At 33.5% G+C, this 22,754-nt stretch overlaps 1 protein-coding gene across 1 annotated transcript in view; it reads left to right on the top strand.

Moving 5' to 3' along the window:
* Positions 1 to 3,391: 3,391 nt before the first annotated feature.
* LOC108749983 (adenylate cyclase type 6) overlaps positions 3,392 to 22,754 on the top strand; it is a 127,561-nt gene continuing 108,198 nt past the window's right edge. Inside the window, exon 1 of the mRNA XM_018489120.1 lies at positions 3,392 to 5,230. The gene's annotated coding sequence lies outside the window, so the exon portion shown is untranslated. The remainder of the gene's footprint in view (positions 5,231 to 22,754) is intronic.

The raw sequence follows: 22,754 nt of genomic DNA, 5'->3' as shown, positions 1-22,754 counted from the left end.
GTCAAGGGGTTCCGATCTCTCCTAATAGAGTACATAAAATATTATATTTATTATATATATATTATAATAAAATAATTATAATTGTAGTAACTAAATGTTTATTATATAAGTAATATTATATATATATATATATATATATATATATATATATATATATATACATATAATTAAATGCTTTGCTTTTTTATTGCGTAACAAATTAGCTAAGCTCTTTAAAATTTGCCAGTTAACGCCGTGTTAATTTTATTATCGGATTTAATTTTTGCGTGAGAGGATCAATGCGATCGTGCATGAAATTGTTGATGGAAGTAATTAATAGATACTATATCGTACAAGGATTACGGTTGGTCCATCACGACGGCAATTACACCAGAATGCGTTTTACATATCGACGAGATTACTGGATTCGCTTTGGGATGAAAATTGGACTTAATCAGTTCTACATTGTACGGTGTCTCATTACAAAATCTGAACGATTCATCGGAATTCCGATTACAAATCTCACATCTCACACGATCAACCTGAATTTTCTATGGAATTCATACATCGTTATTCATATCTCAATCCTACAACTTTTGGGAATTCACTCATTAACAAAAATTTACTCAAAGCACTTCCGTTTTCTTTTTGTTTTGCATAGTACCCGACATGAAGCTAGCAAGAAAAACAGCTTGAACGAAGTGAACAAAAAGCGCAAAGTTAGTCAAACTCACGCGAAAGTTGATAAAAGCGGAAGTCTGCTTCGTGGTAATTACTGTTATAATGTTATAAATCTAGCCATTATCCCATTATGCGGTTTATCACACGCATATTTCCGGATTTAGAAACTATACCTGTAATGATCTACGTGTTGACGTAAGTAAACTACGTAACACCAATAATTCTTCGTCAAGCAGTTTTACGTCGATATTGTAAGCGTGATATATTTTTTCACTTCGGAGGGGAGCCCTAAGAGTTGTTACAGTAATGAAAAGCTTAAATAAAGCATGATAAATTCTATTTCTAATTCTTATTTATGTACGCACACACGAAACCTGTCCTACAATTCGAAACCTTAATTTTATTTATCGACTCCACCTTCAAATAAATTTTTTCTCAAAATAGAAAACTTTTCTCGAGTTCCTAGTTATCACAATTATCGTAATTATATAAAGATATTTTATTTCGTTATGTTATAGAATTAATTTTATTATAATTAAAAAAATTGCCATATTTACTTAATTTTAAAAATATAAATAATATTTATAATTACTATTTATAATTTTATTATTGTAAAGATTTAATAAACATTAAATCTATTAAAAGGTAATATATTGGAAGATTATACTTATTAATATAATATATTTTAATAAAATTTAAAATCTCTCTCTTTTTCTCTTTCAAACAGAAATACAAATATATTTGACTTTATAACTGCAAGCACGATCGCCCGGAATAGCAACGCGCAAAACAATTCTCGTTGCATCTCGTTGCATTTAAGAATTTATAGTCACACTTCTATAGCTTAGAGAGCTCGAGAGGTACCTCTTTTATTTCTTAGCAGGATCAAGCTAAAAGAAAGAGCGAATCCCAATATTGAAATTGTCGGTAAAATGGATCTTTAACAAAGAGTTAGCGAAGCACCTTGTACATTATCCGCTATACCCGTATTTACCCGCTGCCCTTTTTTAATTAAAACGTAGCCCGTAGTCAACTATCTCGACTTTTGCTCCGCTTAATTCGCTATATCCGTGGCGTCTTTGTGATCCACTTTGTGGTCTCGCGCAATGTCGTCTGTCGCTGGCATTTAATACGGATATATATCGGATATTATATCGAGGTCGATTGATAGGCTTCCGTTATTTGCCAACCCGACTTCGATTATCCACCAACTGTCAGCTCAATCAGCCAATTCCGTTGACCAATTCCGTTGGCCGCAGACAATGGCGATACCTAACGAATCGCATACACCTATCGCCAACTATTGTTATCGTATTACACAGTGTTACATCTATTACTTCTCGTTAGATCTGAATGCAATGCCAAATATAATTATATTACACAATACCAAACGTTTTATATTTACGTTGGAAACGACCTATTTATAAGTCTTTGTTAAAATTTTGTGTTACATTTTTAATATATTCGAGTATTAATTTCACATAATATGATTACGTTATTTAAATAATTTGTGTTAAATTGATATTCAACATTTTTTAATGTCAACATAATACAGTTTAAATAAATAAATAACATAAAAATAATGTATTTTAAAATATAAATTCTAAAATCAATGAATAAAATGTATTAATTTAATATGCCATAAATATTAATTTTACTATAATAAAAAAAAAATGTTTCCATGATTTGTTTATAGACCGCGTCAGTATCATTTTTTTATGTTTATTTTTCTAAATAAAATACATATACGTTACCTTCTGAAATATTCATTTTGTGTTAAACTAACACATAAATTTGAAACACATGAAATTTGTGTTAAATTTAACACAAATTTTCTAACGATGCATATATATTATTTTTAAATTTAGATATTCATGGAATTTGTTATTATTTACTTCTCACTTCACTGTACCATTTTGTCTATTCTGCATATAAATAGATTTATCTCTTTTGTCTAGATTTAAGAGCACTGAACCAATTCACATGATTATACTTCTTCTGAAACTTGCAAAATTATAATTTCCTCGGAATAATAATTCTTATTTCTCTCTCTCTTTTTTTTCTCTCTCGCATCGCCTCGGCGCGCTTCAACAATTCTTTTAATATCACATTTCTTCTCCATTCAGGACTCGATTCTTATAAGACTTGGGCTTAAATTGCGCTATTGAAAAACGCATAACGCGGTAGTTATGAATGAAATAAAATCCAGCTTTCCTTAGAATTCGTCTTCAATCTTAGTGGTTATCCCGTCTCTGACCTACTTCTATATAAATTTAGTTATTCGTACAATTAAACGTAAACACAAATGAAGGAAAAAAAGATTTTCTCATTCTTCTTTTCATCAAGATAGATATTAGATGCAAGCACGGATGTAGACCTTTTTATTTCTCTCTTGCAAGATCCATTTCGAAAGATGTCGGGGTAAGCTTCTACTCACTTCAGGCAGACGCACCCCCCGAGATCAGCGGACTCATTCTGCCTTCAACAGTTTACCGACATCAGTCGAAGGCCTGTCAATACTTAACATCGACAATAAATATATCGATCGATATATTAGGACTGGCCCCTCGAGGTCGGCGAGCGACGACGGAGAACTTGTCTTGTGCGCGGCGCGTCGCGACGTCGACGGAGCAGCCGCGTCACGTGACGCCGGAAATCGGCGTGAAACACGGAGCCGCGCGCGCGGCATCGTCAGTCAACCTCAGTTGGCGCGCGGCATCCGTGTGAGACGTATCGCGTATGTTATGCACCGGAAGACCGGTCGATCAAACCGGTCGACGAACCCTTGACACGAACGCTTTGCGAAATCGCTCACCCCCGTCGTTTCAAGACTGAGAGTCGAGTGATCACGTCCCATTCCGCTGGTGCTGATCTTCGAAGAAGCGCAACGTGAACGATCATCGATCGAACAAAGTGTGATTCGTTCCTCTCGGATCGAAATGCATCCCACTGATAAAGAGTGAAGTCTGAAATCTACGGAGGAGAAGGAAGAAGAAGATAAGAGTGCAACCGACGAGTGATCGACTCTCGGAAGAGCCCTCTTGAAGGAAAGATCTTGTGCGAGAGACCAATGGAGATGATCGCTCGATTCCTATCGGACGCGGAAACTCGTACGAAAGTAATCATTTGAAGCCTCGATTAATCATAACGTCGGTTTCGGTCAAAGAGAAGGATCGAGCAGGAAAGTGGGAAGGAATCTGAGAAAGATGTCGACCGTAATGTGATATTTCGATTTTAAGATCGACAGCCATCGCGCCCTTAGGACGATAATCGTGGCACACACATCCGTGACTACACGTTTTAGGGACATTAAGGGAACGCGTATTGCGAGCATTAAGAGCCGAGCATCGAGAACACTTCGCGAGGAAGGGAACCGAGCGCCGATAATCGAGATCGATCACGCGTCGATTAAATTCAAAATCGGGCCAAAGGGAACGTCGGAGCGGAGTCGAGTAGCTGCATCGAATTGCACGCGAGTTTCAAATTGCGCACGATATAGTCTAGAAAAATAGGACAAAAATAATGAAATAATAGAAGAGAACTTGGAGTAAAATTGTAGAATCCTGGATGTATAAGAAGCAACGCTGTGTGAATGTTTTTCAGCAGCTGGCAATACAAATTGAATAAAAGTTTCAAAACATGATATCCCGATATCGCAAATCACATAAATTTTAAATAAGGTTAAAGTGCGTAAGAACATAAAAAGGGGAAAATAGAGGGTAAATGCTGCGGAGATATAAAACGGTCTCATGTGGTTGGTATCGTTCAAATTAAAATTTCCAGTTATGTGTTAGACGTTATTTAATTCCGTGAAAAAACAGGTGGAAACTGGAAGATCCTGAAAACGGTTGATAATTTCAAGGGTACTTCTCGAGATAGTATTATCCTCAAGTACATGTGAACCGTTCCTTCGCAAGCGGTGTTCCCGAGATTCTCGACCAAAGTATTTCTGCTTCTTTTGAGAAATTTGTAATAACAATACTCGCGGGAGAAAAGAACGAGGCACCGCTTCTTCACTGCTTCCGGGGGGATTTTCAAGTAAGAAAAACGTTAAATGTAGCAGTAATAAGTGAAAAGATAAAAAAAAAAACATTTAATCCCGGTCGGAGAAAAACCATTCCGCGGAGAAATACTTTCTTTCCTGATATCGCACACACTGAATTTGTTGCATCTCGCTGGATCGCGATCCGGATGATCTTCAGCTAAGGACGATCCGGTCGACGACGAGCTTCGAGAACCCGACTTATAATTCGACGCTCTTAAATGCCACTATCTCGACGCGTGCATCGTCGTTGCACTCAAAATCCCTCTGTCCGAGACACTTGGCACGCAACGCTTCAACACTTGAGAGATAAAGACGACGATTTTTGCACGCCGCTTCGCGGATTCGAGAGAGCCTGCTGTCCGCTGCTGTGCTTGAAAAAGCTCAACGCGTCTCGTAAAAAGCCGATTTGCGATAATCGTGAGATGTTACCGAGAAGAATCTGAAGATTGAGAAAGAAAGAAGCAGAAAAGCACAGAATATCCTGCAATGATGGAAGACGCGTTAATGTTCAACGCATGATGCGAGGTGAGCGTCTTTTCATGTTTTTCATGTCGGAATTGTTGGAATTACAGAAAATAAAATGTGGAAACATTTTTTCAGATATAACGTACATAAAAAAGGAGATAAAAAATTTTTTGAAATGCAACGCGCATGAATATAAATATAAAAAATAATATATATATATATATATATATATATATATATATACATACAATAAAAAATATATAGAAAATATATTACATGTGGATGGTTTCAGAGTTGATTTTTTTGTTCAATGGAATTTCAATCTGTCGTAGCGTTTACTTCTCGAAATCGAATAATCTTATAGTCGTTAATATTACATCGAGTAATTCTTCATGTCAAAATTATTCAGAACAGAGTGATTTGTCTTTTCGGACAAGAATTTGTTATTACTGAAAGAAGAATATTGAATTTTTCGTTGCTGTTATGCAACGATAATTTTCAATTATTTTTATGCAACCCGCCGATCTTGACGAGAGTTAGCGGACGTTTGTCACTTTATCGTGAAGGCAAAGGCGCACAGGGTGCTGAATTCCATTAAAGTTTCCATTACTTCAGAACTTACGACGAGAATGAAAACTGTGTTTCACCTCGAGAGTAATGGTAGATAGTCCGTGCTTGCATTATAAAGTATTTAATGATCCGATATTCGTACTTCTTATATCGCAAAAACGCATTGACTCGGAAGTGTTAAAAAGAATTTAAAAAATGTAGAAAGTGGCATTCAATTAAGGAAATAATTAAGAGATTAATTCCATCGCTCAATAAGCGATACGTAAAATTGTAGATAATTCTATGAATCCTGAATAAATTTATTTAATAACTCAAGCATTAAAATTGTTCTATTATTTCCGACCTTTCTGAATTTTACGCAGGATTAGTAAGATATTTTTTCGTCAATCAAATTGACAATAATCGAATGAATTAATAGTAGAGACTATGACATATGCAAATGTGTCAAGATTGAACTTCGAGGCAAAATAAAAATGCGCGAGTTTTATCATCAATTAGTATACCGAGTTTGCTAATCATGTTCGCGAAGATACACGAAAGTCCATGAACGCCCAGTGACGAACGACGGCAGTAAAGCAGATTTCTCGCTGATAGTCTTACAAAGAAACAATTTATCTTGCAATAACTAGACTGTTTATCTTACAACACAGCAATTGTGTCTGAAGTTGATTTGCTCGTCTCGAGAGTAAAGAGATGTAATGTGTAATTTTTAAAATAGATAGATTATTTCAAGATAGATTAAAGTATCTGAACCGAATAAGACCCAGTACTGAAGGCTCACTTTTAAATTTATGACTTAAAAATGCGCTTTACGCGGAGAGTATATATTTAAAAAGATGTGTCGTAGGAAGTAGATATAAAGGGATCAGAGAATTAAAGTCGACAGTAACACATTTGTTTAATGCAACAAAATCTTCTAACGAAGTGTTATGTATGAACCATTTTTATAACAATTACTGCAAAATTTACTAAGTAAACACTATTTCAGTTTACTATAATATATTATAATATTATTTTTAATTTCCTAGCTATGAAAAAATAACAAATAATTCGAATTTTTTAAATAAGTATACTTTCTTAGAAATAATGACTCTTATTAAATAAGGCCCATATGTGATTATTATACATATTGTTATTTGTGGGGTGCTTGTGCCAAAGGATAACGATTTCCAATACTGCTAACTTTTGAGAAGCTAAAATTGTATTCAAATTGCTACAAATTATTAAAGATCAAAAGAATAATTATAGACTAAATTAAAGATAATTATGATGTTTAAGAATAGAGTAAATTCTAAAGGATTTCCTTTTTATTATTAACAGTTAATTTTGAAACGGATTTAAATAGATAATGTTTAGTTTCTTTGTTATTTTTACATTATTTTGATCCGGATCTTATATTGATGTAATAAGATCTATTATACAGACTTCTATTATTATAAATAGATTGCCAACTTCGCCTCCATGTCTGAAGATAGCGTTGGGCAGCACCATATTTCAGTTCCCTCACACATGTATAAATTACATGGATAATCATGCGTAAGTCAAAATTATAATTTACAGGACTTATTTCAGGACCTATTTACAGGACCTATATTCATATTACTTTCTATTTTATATCAACTTTTGCAGTTTATCACACTACAAATTATTATTTTTTATATTTTTGTTTAATATAATAGAATGAAAGGCCACCCATAAAATGACATTTGATATTTGTGATAATTTCTGTTATGACTAATGTAGTATTTTCACATAAATTCACGCGATACTCACCGACAGAACGCATACATACGCATATGGGAATTGAAACAAGGACAGCTCGGAATCAGATTTATCTCTTTCTATCACCTTGAGTCAGCAATCTATTCATATAAGTCTGTGGTCTAATATCAGACTTTAAAAAAAAAAAATTTTTTTTTTATTTATGCACAAATGTTCTATATAAAATTTTATTTTTGTGTGAGAGTGGAAAAAAATTTTATTCTCACTTAGTTTATTTTAATATTTTAATATATCAAATAAATAGAATTCAAAAAATAAAATAAATTAGATGAACCTTATTTGACTCAAATACGTTACTTCCAGATGTCTTATAATTTGATTTTGCATTAATTTGATCTTATTATAAATCATATAGCAGTTTTAGATATTCGCATTTAAATTTAAATTCCTATTTTTCTCGCCGGAATATTTCGTTAGCGCATTATAAAACGTTCAGTTTAATTTAATAGACAATTAAAATCTCCAAACTGGAAACTTTTTCTCAATAAAAAATTTATGATATTTAACTCACTCTAAATGCGTAAAAATATGAGAGCAAAACGCGACCTCGCAGTGTGCTATAAAATTAAATAATTATCGCATATTAAAACCTCGCTGTTTGAATTTGATTGTTATGCTCTTATTTTCCGAAAACCTCGGTTTCATTAGATCTCGTCCCAAAAATTCAATTTCCTATCAAATTGGGAAAATTAAGTTTTCCTATATATAAGGACGCGCCTGTACGAGCAAAACGAAATATCAGACTACGTAGATATTAGCAATCAAAACTTCTTCTCGAACGCGATACGGAATTTCGACGTCGAAAATCGAGGCGACGGTCATGTCGGAAGTGGTCCTTCGCTGTCGTGTCGCTAACTTCCTCCTATCGCGTGTATCGTGTCACTCGGTCCTGTCGCCGGGCGTTACTTCTTCGAGGCGGAATATCGAGTTGGAACTTGGAACTGATCTCTCTGGTCACTTGGATCAATTGCGACTCGACATGCTGACGTAGTTACGCGGTGCGCCTTGAAACGCGCTAAATTGCATTGTGAATTCGGCTACATTGTTTACGCAATTTTCCAACGCGGAAAAGCGTAATTATTTTGCAACGAACGCTATTGTTTTAACTTTATTACTTGCAGCACGGTTATTAATTCCTCCCAATCTCGCAGCTCAAACTAAAGACTCTTAAAGAACAAAATAATCTCCAGCCTTGATGAATATTTATTGGATATTTGCGAGCAAACTTGACTTTACCATCATACACACCGTGCTTTCGCCCGATTACGCCCGAACCGCGCGCGTGTAATTAATTAATATTAATTGCAATATCGGAACATTCGCGGTGCGCCACGCTGGAGGTTGGTTGGCTCGGATTTATTTCTAACATATCGATAATGCAATACGTCCGCACTCACGCTGTTTCGCTGCATCTTCCTCTTCGTGGGGCAAATTACATTATCGCTAACCGAATTCCGAGCAGTATGAGAGCACACAATTCGGAATGGAGCTCGGGATTGAGTGCGGAACTCCATCTTGGTCATTTTCGCCTTCTACATTGTCATGTGTTTGCGCGCGCGTGATTTAATGCCCTGTTTTGTTGCCGCTTTCTCGGCAAACGCTTCAACCCCGTCCAATATTTGTTCTCATAATATTTCCCCCTGGTGCATTGAATTTATTTAATTCGCACGCACAAATTCCTATTCACACACACGCACACACACACACACACACACACACATACAATATTCATGACGTCGGTAATATTAATATATCCTATACTTGTTTCACGCACCTCGATCATTGCACGTGCATTATTGATAATCTTCATGTGAAAATGCAATTTTAATCACCGCCCCTAATTGAATCAATCCCGGTTTGTTATTACAGGCAAACTCTGTAAGATAATAATACAAGCGAACTGGAAGTTTCCACTTTACAATAATTCGAACTCCGGCATTCGCAGCTGTATCGTTGTTCTATTATAAGTTTCATTCTATTATAAGTTATCACCATTACACGTATTATCGCATTTGTTGTAACACACTATTGTTGCAAGCACAGATTATTATTGTAACTGAACTATATATATCGGAATTTATTATTGTAGATCTTTGTTTTAAAATCGATGACGCGACAGCACTTTGTCTAGTATAATTCTATTGTAATGTACACTCCAATGTAGTTTTCCATAAACAATCAAGGTTCAATTATAAAGTAGTGTACAAAGTAAGCCACACACGTAGTTGGAACTCTGATTATTAAATTGATAATTATCCTTCCGACATGTTATTAGTTTCCTGTAATAACAACTTAATGTAACGGTAAACCAGTCTAATTAAGTTTTAATTGGGGAAATCTGTACAATATCGTTAATTGAGTATAAAAAAGCAAAATAATTACGTACGTATATTGATACATTCATTACTAACTAAAGTCAATATCAATTTGTTATATAATAATATATAATTTTATTACGTATTATATCCCAATTAATATATATATATATATATATATATATATTTCGTTGGAATGATTAAATCTTAAATGACGCAAATTAAAAAAATAAGTTATACGTGCAAAGTCAAATCGATAAGTTAATATGAGCAAGGAAGTTCTATGATCCTTTTATGAATGTCAATAATGTGAAAATGTCAACTTGGCCGATAAAAACTTTTGCAAAACAATTCCTCATGAATTATGCAATAACTCACTGTCAAGTATGCTCCTATAATTATAATGCAAGTCGATTTAGCGCGTATAGTTTTTTGCGATAAATATCGTCCATTGTGAATTTGTCAGTAGTATAGTCAGGCCTTGATCGGACGAGGCTACGCGCGCTGGCCATGAGGGTACTCGCTTTCGCAATCGTTAAGCGAACGTTTAAGCGCGAAGATAAAAGGAACATTAAAATCGAATCGATAAAAGAGAACGATGGCCTCGGTTCGTGACTTGTCAAATCGAGCTGAAGAAGACGTCTGAGTAATGCGATCGTGTCAGTTCGATATATACCGACAATACCAATATATACTTGTTTCCAATGTCGTATGCAGATTATTTGTTCAATAGTAAGATATATCGCGAGATGCTGACGGTATTTCGAATATCGTCGACATTACTTTCGTTTGCAAATCGCGATAAAAACGAATTTTTACGTTGCAAGTAATTGTTAAAATATTAGCTTCACCCCTTTTCAACACAAAACTGCGTCAAAACATGAATCTGTATTTTGTTTCAAAGAGAAAATAAAACACCTACTGCAATTTTATCCGATATAGTGCGATTTTTTTACTCGATGTTTCGCATGAATGTCATTTGATGTGGAAATTTTATAGGTGAACACTCATATTATGATATATTATTTCAGTTTGAAAAAAAAAAATATATATATATGTATTAATATACAGGGTGTCTGATAATTGTTCTGACAGAGTTCGTGGATATGTAGTGCGGACTAAACTGAGACGGAAAGTCCTTTACCATTTTGCAATTTTCATAATAGTTAACAAGATATTAATTGCTAAAGATTGCTGAAAATTGATCTTCAATAATTTTTTACTCAAATATTATCAACTTTACAGAAAAACTGCAAGAGAAAAAAATTATTTATTTTCTTCTCATAGAGCTCTAAGAATTCTTTTGGAAGTTTTTCAGAATTTTTTAATACCGTATTTTCTCGTACGTTAAAAATGAGAAAATGCAGTACTAAAAAGTTGATAAAAAATTCTGAAAAAATTCGTAGAGTTCTATGAGAAGAAAATAAACAATTTTCGTCTCTTGCAGTTTTTCTGTAAAGTTGTTCTGTAAAGCTAATAGCGCCTCCCTCGAATGTAACTGATAATAAATGAAATGACAAAACGACATTGTTCCTGTTTTATGAAACCGTAAATGAACATTCGAATGCAGTAAAAGGCACAGAAGGTAACTGAATAATACAAATTACTAATTATTTCATAGCTTTAACAAAACAATGAGCGTCGGCGGACGTTATGACACTTCAGTGGCATATCGGCATTTTCTTGCGATTTTGTCGCTGTTCAACGATGTGCAAAAATACCACCAATTCTGTCGGGTTAACCGACATGTCCGTATCGAGGGAAAATCGCGATCTGCTGCAAACGTTAATTAATTGTAGTTTCGCCCGATTGAATTTCCCAACGAGATAGCGACAGGCGCGTTGCCACCGATATAATTAAATATCGTTATCGGTTTATCACCATCGTGGAACGTAATTCAGGTATCTTGCATTACGTTAATTGAGCTCGCGTTACGCGTTCGCCAAGCGAAGATATTCTTGGACGGTAATAGCGTCATCGATGATTCCTTCGCGAAATTTCGTTCGATAAATCTATGTAACGTATTACGGTCTAAGTAGCGCATACCGCCCGTTACTAAACGGGGCGTAAAACGTTAAGCAACCTCGCGATCGAAAACGCGATAATGGCTTGAAGCTGGCTCGTTAATCTTCCTTAGAGCGGACAACCTTATCGCGTATCGACTTCCGCGTTTAAAGAATAGTCACGTCTACCTAAACGAGGGATGAAAGTGTGCGCGATGTAGGCACACTCGCGCTGTTTGACAGCCATCGAGATTCCGCATGCCAGATACCAGCGTCCGGCCGCTGCGTGTTTGCACTACGTGTGTGATTTCAGATCGGAACACTACAATTAATCCTAGAATACGTAATGTATGTCAAACCTACTATATTTACTTTACTGTATAGTATGTATATATATATATATATATATATATATATATATCTACAGTGTATCTATATATCCAATAGAATAGGATTATTTAATTGAGACTGATTATTAAAATTAATATAATTGCAATGCATAAATATTATATATTAATCAATTAATGTAATTATGTAATTCTCTTTAAACTACCACTCTAAAAAAGCCGGTAAATTTTTCCGCAAAGAGCTAGATAATAAATATTTTAGACTTTTTCGGGCTGAGGAAAAATAAAAGTTTTTATATACACTTATATTTATGGGGAACAAGACAGAATTTTTTTTATTGACAAAATTCAAAATATAATAATAATATAGTTTACCAACTGCCGTTCGAAAATTGAATTTGAATGTTTATTTCCACTCTGGAATACTTCTTTCGTAAAGACTACGCATTACGTGATCGAGTCTTTCGAGTAGTGATTTTAATTTTCCCTACTTTTCTTTCTCATCGAAAAAATTAATTTTCTATGTCGAAGGAATGGTTACGTTTCACCCTCTGGGGATTCGTTCAATAAACAGGATCGGAGAGACAAACACGAATCGAGGCGAAGAGATCACGCATGTTGTGCCATCCTGCACTATATTAGTGTACGTTGGATGGAGCCCTCATCAGATCCGTACATATCGGCAAACAAATAAACAGAGCATGAGGCGTAATAATTCTCTTATCGCCGATCATCGTATAATTGTTCTTGCGTGACTCGTTTGAATCGCTTAGGTAATCCGGACTTCGCCCAAAACGTTTCGTACACGCACGAGTGTTTCTTTTAATTCTAGGCAATTTTTTTTTAATCGCAAAGGATGCATTAATAGTGCACGAAAATAATAAGTTTGTTGAAGTATCTAAATATTTATATACAGATATAAAATTGTTAACTATTTCATCTCTTTAACAAAACAAGCTAAATAACTAAATATAGATATAAAAACAATTTTATTTCAAGTTGGAATATTGATTGCTGGCTCACCTGACGCCTCAATAAAAATCTTCTAGCAGAAGTAGCATTCAATATATATATCTCATCCGACGATGGCAACAAAAGTTGCCAAAACATCTCTTATTAATGAACTATTCAAAGAGTATATTATAATTTGTTTAAAAAAAATTTAGCGTAGTTATAACCGCAATAATTTTTTATTGCCTATTTTTCAATCATCTTTTTCGTTTGAAAATAATTTTATTCAACCACCAAAATAATTACGTAGGAATCTCAAGCGTGATGAGGAATGCTGCAAAAAGTTTTGACATTTTAGCAACTAGTTTAAGTGTCCTACATTAGATATAATTACTATATCCTGCAATTATTTTATGCTATAATTATTTTGATGATGACAAAGTTATTTTCACATCTAGTTAAATTTTTAGATGCTTCAGCAAAACCGTTTTTACCGTGTGAAATAAGTTCGTATTCACAATCTGAATCGCACTTTATTGATAAATGAGCGAAATATAATTTATTTCTGAGATTCTACAGAGGGATAAAGCAGTTAATAAAGAAGAATATCTTACTTTTTTTAAATTAATATTAATCTGCAAAAATTTATATTAAAATCTTTAATTTATGTAGGAGCAACATATTAATTGTAACGTATGATTAATGAATATCTTTGCAATTTAAGTTCAATCTCAGTATTAATAAAAAAGTAAGAAGTGTAAAAATGAGGACAATCTAAAAATGGGATATAACATAAAATATAGGCTAAATTTCAGGAATAGTGTTTCCTGAAATTTAGGAATAATAATTCTAATAAATATATTACAAAGTGTATGTAATTATTTATGTAAACTGATCAAAATATAATTATATTATATAAATAGTTTATTGTACAATGCTACATAGAAAATAAAATAATATTATTGCGTAATAGACAATAACAAATATAAAATTAAATCTGAAATTATCAAATTATTAATTATTTATCAAGTAATTATGAGTAGTTAAAGTACTATTAAATTTTTTATAAAAAATAAAAAAACGTAATATATTCCATATAGTTTCTATTCTTATAGTATTTCATATTATCTGCAAATCTTGATATGACAAACAAAATCTTCTCAATAAAGAAGTCAAGAATCGCAAGTAAACAGCATAACATTATGCATGCAACATTATTGAAAGCGTTTATGGAATATAAATATTAAAGAATTTACGTTAAGCTTGTAGAGGCACGGTTGAGATAATACTGTCTGTTGAGATAATACTATCTCTAGAAACAATAAAAAGAAATAAATGCGTATATAATAAAGCAAATCGTTGTTGTATCGTGTTCGTTTTGTTACAACACATATAGCAACAATTACGACAATTCCGCAGTAATTGCTACCAGAGAATACAGTGTTTTATTCAAAAAAATAAGCTTCTATTCCATATTATTTGTTTTTATTTTATACATACTAAATTTCATGCTAAAGGCGTATTTATCAATAAAACTGAGGTTGAGATGAATACGGACCATATAATGCATAATGCAGAAGAGGCGAAAATTGTGTACTCAGCAAACAAAATTATGCTCGAAATTAAAAACAGTGTACAAACAACACACCGTTAAATTTAGGCGAGTAAGCCAAAATTAGTAGCGCTACGCAACTAATCTATCTGCGCTTCATTAAGCTTAATTAAATTTTAACTAAGTAACTGTTTATCATTTAAAAAAAGTATTTAATTTTTTTACTAAGCTGCGATGTAGACCATGAACGCGCGCTTGTTTATCAAATATATAATTTTCATTAAATTTTTACGTATTAACTTAATGATAAAATATTATGAAAAATACGCAGGCGACTAAATTAACAGATCATTCCATTAATTCATATTATTTTCTGTAAAATATGACAATGCAAAAAGGATCGCACTTTAATTGCATTCATGTCAATTAAATACAAAATTATGCGAAGGTACGAATGACATTATTTCGCGCATCAATCTCCAATGGACCTCGTCACACAATTTTCGTATGAATGCGATTGCAAATCACGATCCGACCTTCCGTGTCAATTAATTAGCTAATTATGATGTGGAGATCGAGACTTTAATTAGCATTATACAATGCCGCAATCAAGTGCGTGTAAAATAATATATATATGTATGACACGTAGTACATGTAATGTATATCGCCTAATAAATCACCGTGTCGTAAAACCGATGACGTTCGGTAGATCGTAAAACACGCTTCGGTCTTGCATCCTGTTGCATTTCATCGTTAATTTATTTACCATAAAAAAAATGTTTTTTCGATGCAACCATCTGTTTAACGGCATTCACCGTCAAATTTCCATTATAAAAATATGCCGTGCAGCGTAGTAAATTACGTTTATATTTGTTACATCGGTCACATCCCATCGCGAGTTTAATTTGGGCATCTATTTTCATGTCTTTTTTTATATAGCTTTTAATTCTTTTTATGTGAAGATAAATCTGATTCTGAAATAGGAACTGTGTTGAGAATTTATATCAATTTGCTTCTTAAACTGAATTTTATTCTCAGTCGTCCAGTGATATTTAATTTTTTCGTTTCAAAAATAGATTCTCTTTTCACTACTTTATAAAATTTCACTGAAATCTTTGCTACATTCAGGAGTTCACCGCGTTGAACATTTATGGTATTAATGTCACTGACATGATGGTGAAAACCGCACCACTGACTTGCTCCCTAAATTCAGTTCGTATTCGTCTTCGCGTTGTCGTCAAGAATATAATATACTGGATTTAGTATTTAAATAATTGAATTTTCATGATATTTTAGCAAAAGTAGGTCGCGCTGATATATATCTGAATCTTCTTTTAGATTTTTGTAATATTCATTTACTTTTTCCGGTAAATTATTCGATTATCTGCATGCGATTATTCGCTCAGCGAATTTCTGACGTGAACACAATATTGTACAGTAAATGAAGATACACAAAAGAATATAAGATTTTCCCCAGTCGCGTCTCACATTTCACTTGTATGAAACAGTATAGGCAAACCGTCTTAGGTAAATAAAGGCGCTCCGAGAGCCATAAAGCGATTATGTCATTATTTATAACGTTTAAACACGGAGTACGAGTTATTGGGATGGAACGTGATAGATGAATACGCAAGAAATAATTACTTATTCCGTAATAAGCGGAACTTCCTCTTATCCTCGACACCGACGACCTTGCTAGCATTAATCACCGTTTGTCTTGACCTCTCGATTTCCATACCAATCGCGAAAAATGAGCGTTATCGAAGCGACGCGTGGCAATCGACAGCCCCATTAAAACCCATTGCAGCCTTGTTCCTTTTTTTGCTCCTCCTTTTTTCCTCTGAAACTGCCGTTGCGGAACGGATCGAGTGATATCCGCGCGTGCAATCAGACGGAACGAGTGATTTCTGCGGGCCGCGCGATTCCGATTTATCGACCAACAAATCACACGTCGACGCTCGCCGCAATTACAGTCGAGTGAGGTTGAAATTTTTGCAAGTCGGTCGGTCGACTTTGCAATAGCAAAAGCGAGATTAAAATAGCGTCGCGTGAGCAAGCCGGCGTCGGAAAGACGGCAAGCCCCGGGGCTCAGTTTCAGTTAATTCTATGCAGATAATTCGTCTGTTGCATGTCCCGAATGCACCCGCGTGCTACTGTTATGCAAGCTGCAAACTTCGATTGCAGATTATTATTTAAATTATTACGTGTAATAACGTTCGGCTTATTTCATCGAAAGATAAAGGATCTCACCTGGAAAGTTCTTGAACTACTCACTAAAAAGTAATCAATTACACATTTCTTCGAATTATTCAATGACGATTATTATTGTAACATGTGGGGGGAAAAAAACAAGGACATGATATTTTTTTACCGAGGAGAAGTAATTTTAACGAACAAAATAATTTTTACTGAAAGATAAGAGACCATCCGGCAAGTTCTTCAGCTTCTCATTAAAAAGTGATCAATTGAAAATCTCTTCATATCATTCAGTGACAATTATTACTTTAGCATATATGGGAAAAAAGGAAATATATTTTTTACTGAGAAAAAGTAATTTTAACCGAGGAAGAATAATTTTTACTAAGGCAAAGTCAATCACTAATTCTACTCAATAATTCAAATTTTTTTTTTTTTTTTTTTGTAATATTAATAACTATTTTCCACGAAACGTTCCATTTGAAAATAAATTTAATTAACACATGTATACAGCACACCGATACAAGCTCGTTGGGAACACAACGAGAACGTTCATTTCGATTAATCAAGCCCCAATTATTAATAACGCCTCATCCGGCGCGGTTCTCTCGCACCGGTTGATCCCGAATAAGGTCACGAGAACGGAATACGAAATAAAGAGCCCTCTTCTCTCTAAATTATTCGATCGTGTGTGTGTGTGTGTGTGTGTGTGTGTATGTGTGCGTCCGCAGGTATATGTACGTGTTGCGCGCGATAAGCTCGCTCACTCTCGATTGGCCGATTACCTAGTGGTCTCGCATGTGCAATGGGCCTTAAACTCGCGATCTCGTGTACGACAAAAGCGTATCGTGGGTTCTCGACCGCGTCGACCGCGCTAGAAAGGCGGGAACCCGTATCTTCGGGTCGTATTTAGTGGCGTTAAGTGCAATGCTCTCCAGCGGATTCTAAAACCCCGAGAATCCGAGTTGAACAACCTTCGTTGTATTTCATACATAACAGCCCGCTTTTCGGTGTACTCGGAGAAAGAATATTCAACTTGTTTTCTACTTTTTTTATTCCGTATAATCGCATAAGTTTCAAGCTCGCTTTCAATGATCTGTCAGTGATAATTCAGAAATCAAGATAGAATTTTTATTCTAAATTTTACATGCTGCGTAATATAAATTATTAAAATGGTAAGTATATAAAATTATATGAACAAAATTCTATTTATTTTTATTAAATAGTATACAAAATTATGGACAAATTTCTATTTAATATAATTAAATATTAATTCTATTCAACTTCATTAAATGTTAAATATTAACATAAATTTTGAAAAAATTAGACATGTGGAAGAAGCCCGGGCAAAATAGACGCCCTGGATAAAGCGAATATCTTTTATTTTCACTTATCTATCTGAGATTGCGCTACGAGTCTCTAGTAGTTGAAGGAATGACCGACCAGCAACGCTATGAAAGTATTGTACAAAACGACATATAATTGCGTTCGTTTGTGTTTAATAGAGACATATATTGTAGAAAATTGAGTGCTTTCTTGTGATTTTTCCTTAGATACGTAGCTTAATTATTATCTGCAATTGTTCCTTAATCAGGGTGAATGATTTTTTTATAAGAATTCTGTGTCTTTAAACGTGTATTCAAGATTAAAATTTTTTACTTGGTGTTTCAATTTATTCTAACCTTTCCAAATTCGCGCCAGACAGGTGCCTTTGAGCAAAGCAAATGATCCATCCTCTTTACTCGGTATATCATTACAATAAAAATATTTTTGAGCAAAGCGGATGGTTTCTCTTTTTTATGTTTTAATTAAAACGATGTATTAATGTTCAAGTGTTTTAATTTTTTTAAATTTTATTTCAAAGTTAAATCCTTTAAGAGATTTATGAGAATAAAAATAGTTTCTGATCTCAATTTTAATTGTCATTTTTTCTTCTCAATCTTAACATGCCCGGGCTTCTTCTACCTACATATTAAAATTAATATTAAAGTAGTGTACATCTCATAATGAAAACATCAAAATACTTGATAAGACTTATAAATCGTTTGAGAAAAAGTGAGTTTATTTTTATAATTTAACTTTACCTAAAAAACGATGCCTCTTCAAGTAACCAAGTTTTCAGAGCTAAGAAAAATACCTCAATTTCTATTATTTTATGCAAATAAAAAATACACTGCTGAATGTCTATCTATTAGGTATACAAATAAATAATCCACTATTTTTTATGAGATTTTTTATGAAATTCGATATTCATTATCAAAACATATCGTCACAGTTTAACTAAAAATAATCCCTATTATTTTTCAACATTTCTTTCCACCTTTTAAACAAGTTAAAGATTCCGACTTGACAGAAAAATTTATTATATTTTTTCTTCCACATTTCTAAATTTGTTGTTAGACAAAACGTGTTGCATTGACCGGAACAAATGATAAAATCTAAAAGCGCTATATGTAGCGAGTACGCCGAGTGTGGTAAAATATCTCAACCAAGTTACAATAGTGTGTCTTTGATCAATTTCGCTACATGAGGTCAAGCCTCATGGCCACGTCTCATGTGGTCACAGACACACTATTGCAACTTGGCTAGGATATTTTACCACACCCGGTGTACTCGCTAGACACAGCGTCTTTAGATTTTATCATTTATTCCAGTCGATGCAGCACACTTCGTCTGACAAGAAATTTAGAAATGTCCAAGAAATAAGAAATGATGAAAGTAATTCCCGTGATGAAAGTAATCCCTCTTGATAAATTAATCGCAGATAGAAACTTAGGTTTTCTATCGAACCGGAATCTATAATTTGCTTGAAAGGTGAACAAAAGCATAAAAAAAAATTAATTTCATAATTAAACCGTGTCAGTATATTTTGAAAATAAATATTGAATTTGTTAAAAAATAGTGGATTATTTATTTACTACCTAACAAATGTACATCTAAAATGAATTTCGTATGCTCGAGAGTCGCATGTGGAAATATCCTGGACCTTCCAGTTAGCTTCCTACTTCGAGACTTAACGTCACCCTCGGCGGAAATTTACGATCGCATCAGTCCTTACGTGTTAAAGTTGTTTACGGGTCCATCGATCTTCTTAAATCCAAAAGTGGTAGAGCGCCTGTCACCATGCGTCCGTCGAACCGAGTTATAACGCGATTTTCCGATTTAACGAGTAGAAATCCGATTAGCGCCAAGTCGCCAATTTTTTCAACCGTTCATTTTGCGCGCAGCTGATTATGGCGGAAGTTCACGGAACTTCCTACGCGAATTTCCGGCCGGGCCCATTCGATTCCGCTCGTCTCTATCACTGATTGTGAATAATCTCATACATTAGCATTATCGTAAAGCCTTTCTGTAAATATCAGTTTTGATTGGAGAGTTTGATAAAATTATAGCTTACTGATATAAATTGAAAATATTATTTTCATTTAACACGATAAAGAAAGCTAAGATCGATCACATTTTTTGGATATTACAAATAATACATTATATATTCTTTTATTAAATCAATTTATTCCAGACATAATTGAGAGCCGATAACATTCGGATTCAACCCAATCATTCTGAAACGCTAATAATCCCCCCCTAGATTAAATTAGAAAGAAAGAAAGAGAGTAAGAAATTTATTGCGAAAAATATTACGTCAGCCAGAATTACTTTCTTTCTTTCTTTCTAATTTAATCTAGGATTATTAGCGTTTCAGAATGATTCGGTTGAATCCGAATGTTATCGGTTCGTAATTATGTCTGGAAAAAATTGATTTAATAAAAGAATATATAATGCATTATTTGTAACATTAAAAAATGTGACCGATTTTGGCTTTCTTTATCGTATTTAATGTATTCACACATACGGTCGTGCTTAAAATTCTTAATACATTTTATTTAATATTAAATATAATTGTATAAGTTAAATGTAAAATTAAGTTAATATAATTATATAGTTAAATGTAATTAAGTTAATTAGAATAAATAATTTAATGCATAATTATACTACATGTAGCTACAAAATAATTACAAATAAATTACCTAAATATTTAAATTTGTATATTATTCATAATTTACAACTTAATTTTTATTAAATTATTAATTTATGGAAATTGACGTAACATAAAATTCTCTCATGATTCTGCAAGTAACCTTTTAATGCAGTTATTTTTATTTTAGTACATTTTTTATTCTCAACAAAAAAGCAACGTAATGTATAATAATATTACATAAATGTATATATGTTATTATAAATATTGTATATACATAAATGTATATATTAACATAAGTGTATTATACAATTTCATAAATTACTTCACATGACTTGTTACAATTATGGTTTAGCTGAAGCCAAATATGGATTAGAAACCTCTAGAATAATGATGGAATCAATAATACAAACTGTTGTATCAGTAATAACACAGATAACAGGTATGAAGCATTGGAAGACTAATTAGCAATGAGAAATTCTGTCTCAATAACTGGATTAGAATCCCCAAAAGTGAGTGTTAACTAGATATGCATTCGAATATTTGAACGATGCGTCAGTAATAACACAGACAATAAGCACATGGAACATTTGAAGAGTAATTAGCAACGAGAAAGGCCACTTCGATTTAGAATAGATTAAATTTGATAGATTAGAATCTCCAAAAGTGAATGTTATAAGTGAATGTTATGGACATATTTGAATGAATAAACAAAACTTTTAATTTTCCAATACAAAAAATTCCGTAAGATTTTTAAATAAATTTAGTAAATTCGTTCCAAATTATTTAGATACTAAAGATCCAGCACGACCGTTTAAAACTTCCATTTCCTATAAGTCCGTTGTGTATTCACATTACGGTCTTAAAAGATATTTTTTTAAAGATTTTTTTAGATTACATCTTTTCTGAGTGCGTCACAAAAAATTCTAGGATCGGGGAAACCAGGAGAATTTTGCGGACTAATCGAATATTCGAAACTCACTCACAGATAAAAATATTTCGCTGATGCTGCCAATCAAATCGTATCGGATAGTCAATCCCCACGAGCTTTCGATTGCGAGCGATAGCCATTTCCTGCGAACGGATGTACGTACGTATGTCGTAAATAACGCGAAGAGGCGCGCAACTGATATAATAATCGGTGTTGATATGAACGAACGATGATAACTTGACGTATCGATTGGACGACGCGCGGATTGGAGCTCGCGATTTGTGAGCTTTTTAATATTTCATTTTCGCCATTATTTCTTTACACCTGAGAAATCCGCGGCAATGAACTCGCATGTCAACGATAGGACCAGGCATTCAAGTCGCTTAAGTTACGAAGAGATCGATTCGAGACGTATACACATGGCATTTATTTATAACTCCGGATACTTGGTGTCCCAGCCAAGGGTCGTTCACTCGTAAGTGTGTTATCGACTATGTGCGAAAGTTCGGATTGTTCATTTAAAGCTCGCCCAAACTCTCATCCCCGCTCAATATAATTGCCCTTGACGACAAGCTGGAAAGTTCCGAGTGAAACTTAATCGAAGACATTAGGCTGTCCCAATTAAATTCAAAAATTAATAGTCGTTATATCAATACTTCAATTAAATTACCAGAAAATGTTAATTAATCAAAGTACGTCGATTATACCTTTTTCTTAAAGGAATATAAAGTACAGATTAACTTCGGGAATTAATAGTCGTTACATCAATACTTCGATTAATTCGCGCTAATTAAAGAACATTAATTAACTTTTTCTTATGGTAATATAACGTATGTATCAGAAAATATGTAATATATAAGAGTAATAAATCTTCAAAAACAGAGAAGGAAAGAGAGAAAAAGGAATTAATAATACAATGTGTGGCATACAATTTATTTTAGTAATGTGTGTGTGTGTGTGTGTG

This window comes from Trachymyrmex septentrionalis, unplaced genomic scaffold, assembly GCF_001594115.1.
Source record: "Trachymyrmex septentrionalis isolate Tsep2-gDNA-1 unplaced genomic scaffold, Tsep1.0 scaffold32, whole genome shotgun sequence".
Taxonomy (NCBI): Eukaryota; Metazoa; Arthropoda; class Insecta; order Hymenoptera; family Formicidae; genus Trachymyrmex; species Trachymyrmex septentrionalis.
Note: the sequence above shows the minus strand (reverse complement) of the source record. Positions and strands in the feature narration are given on the sequence as shown.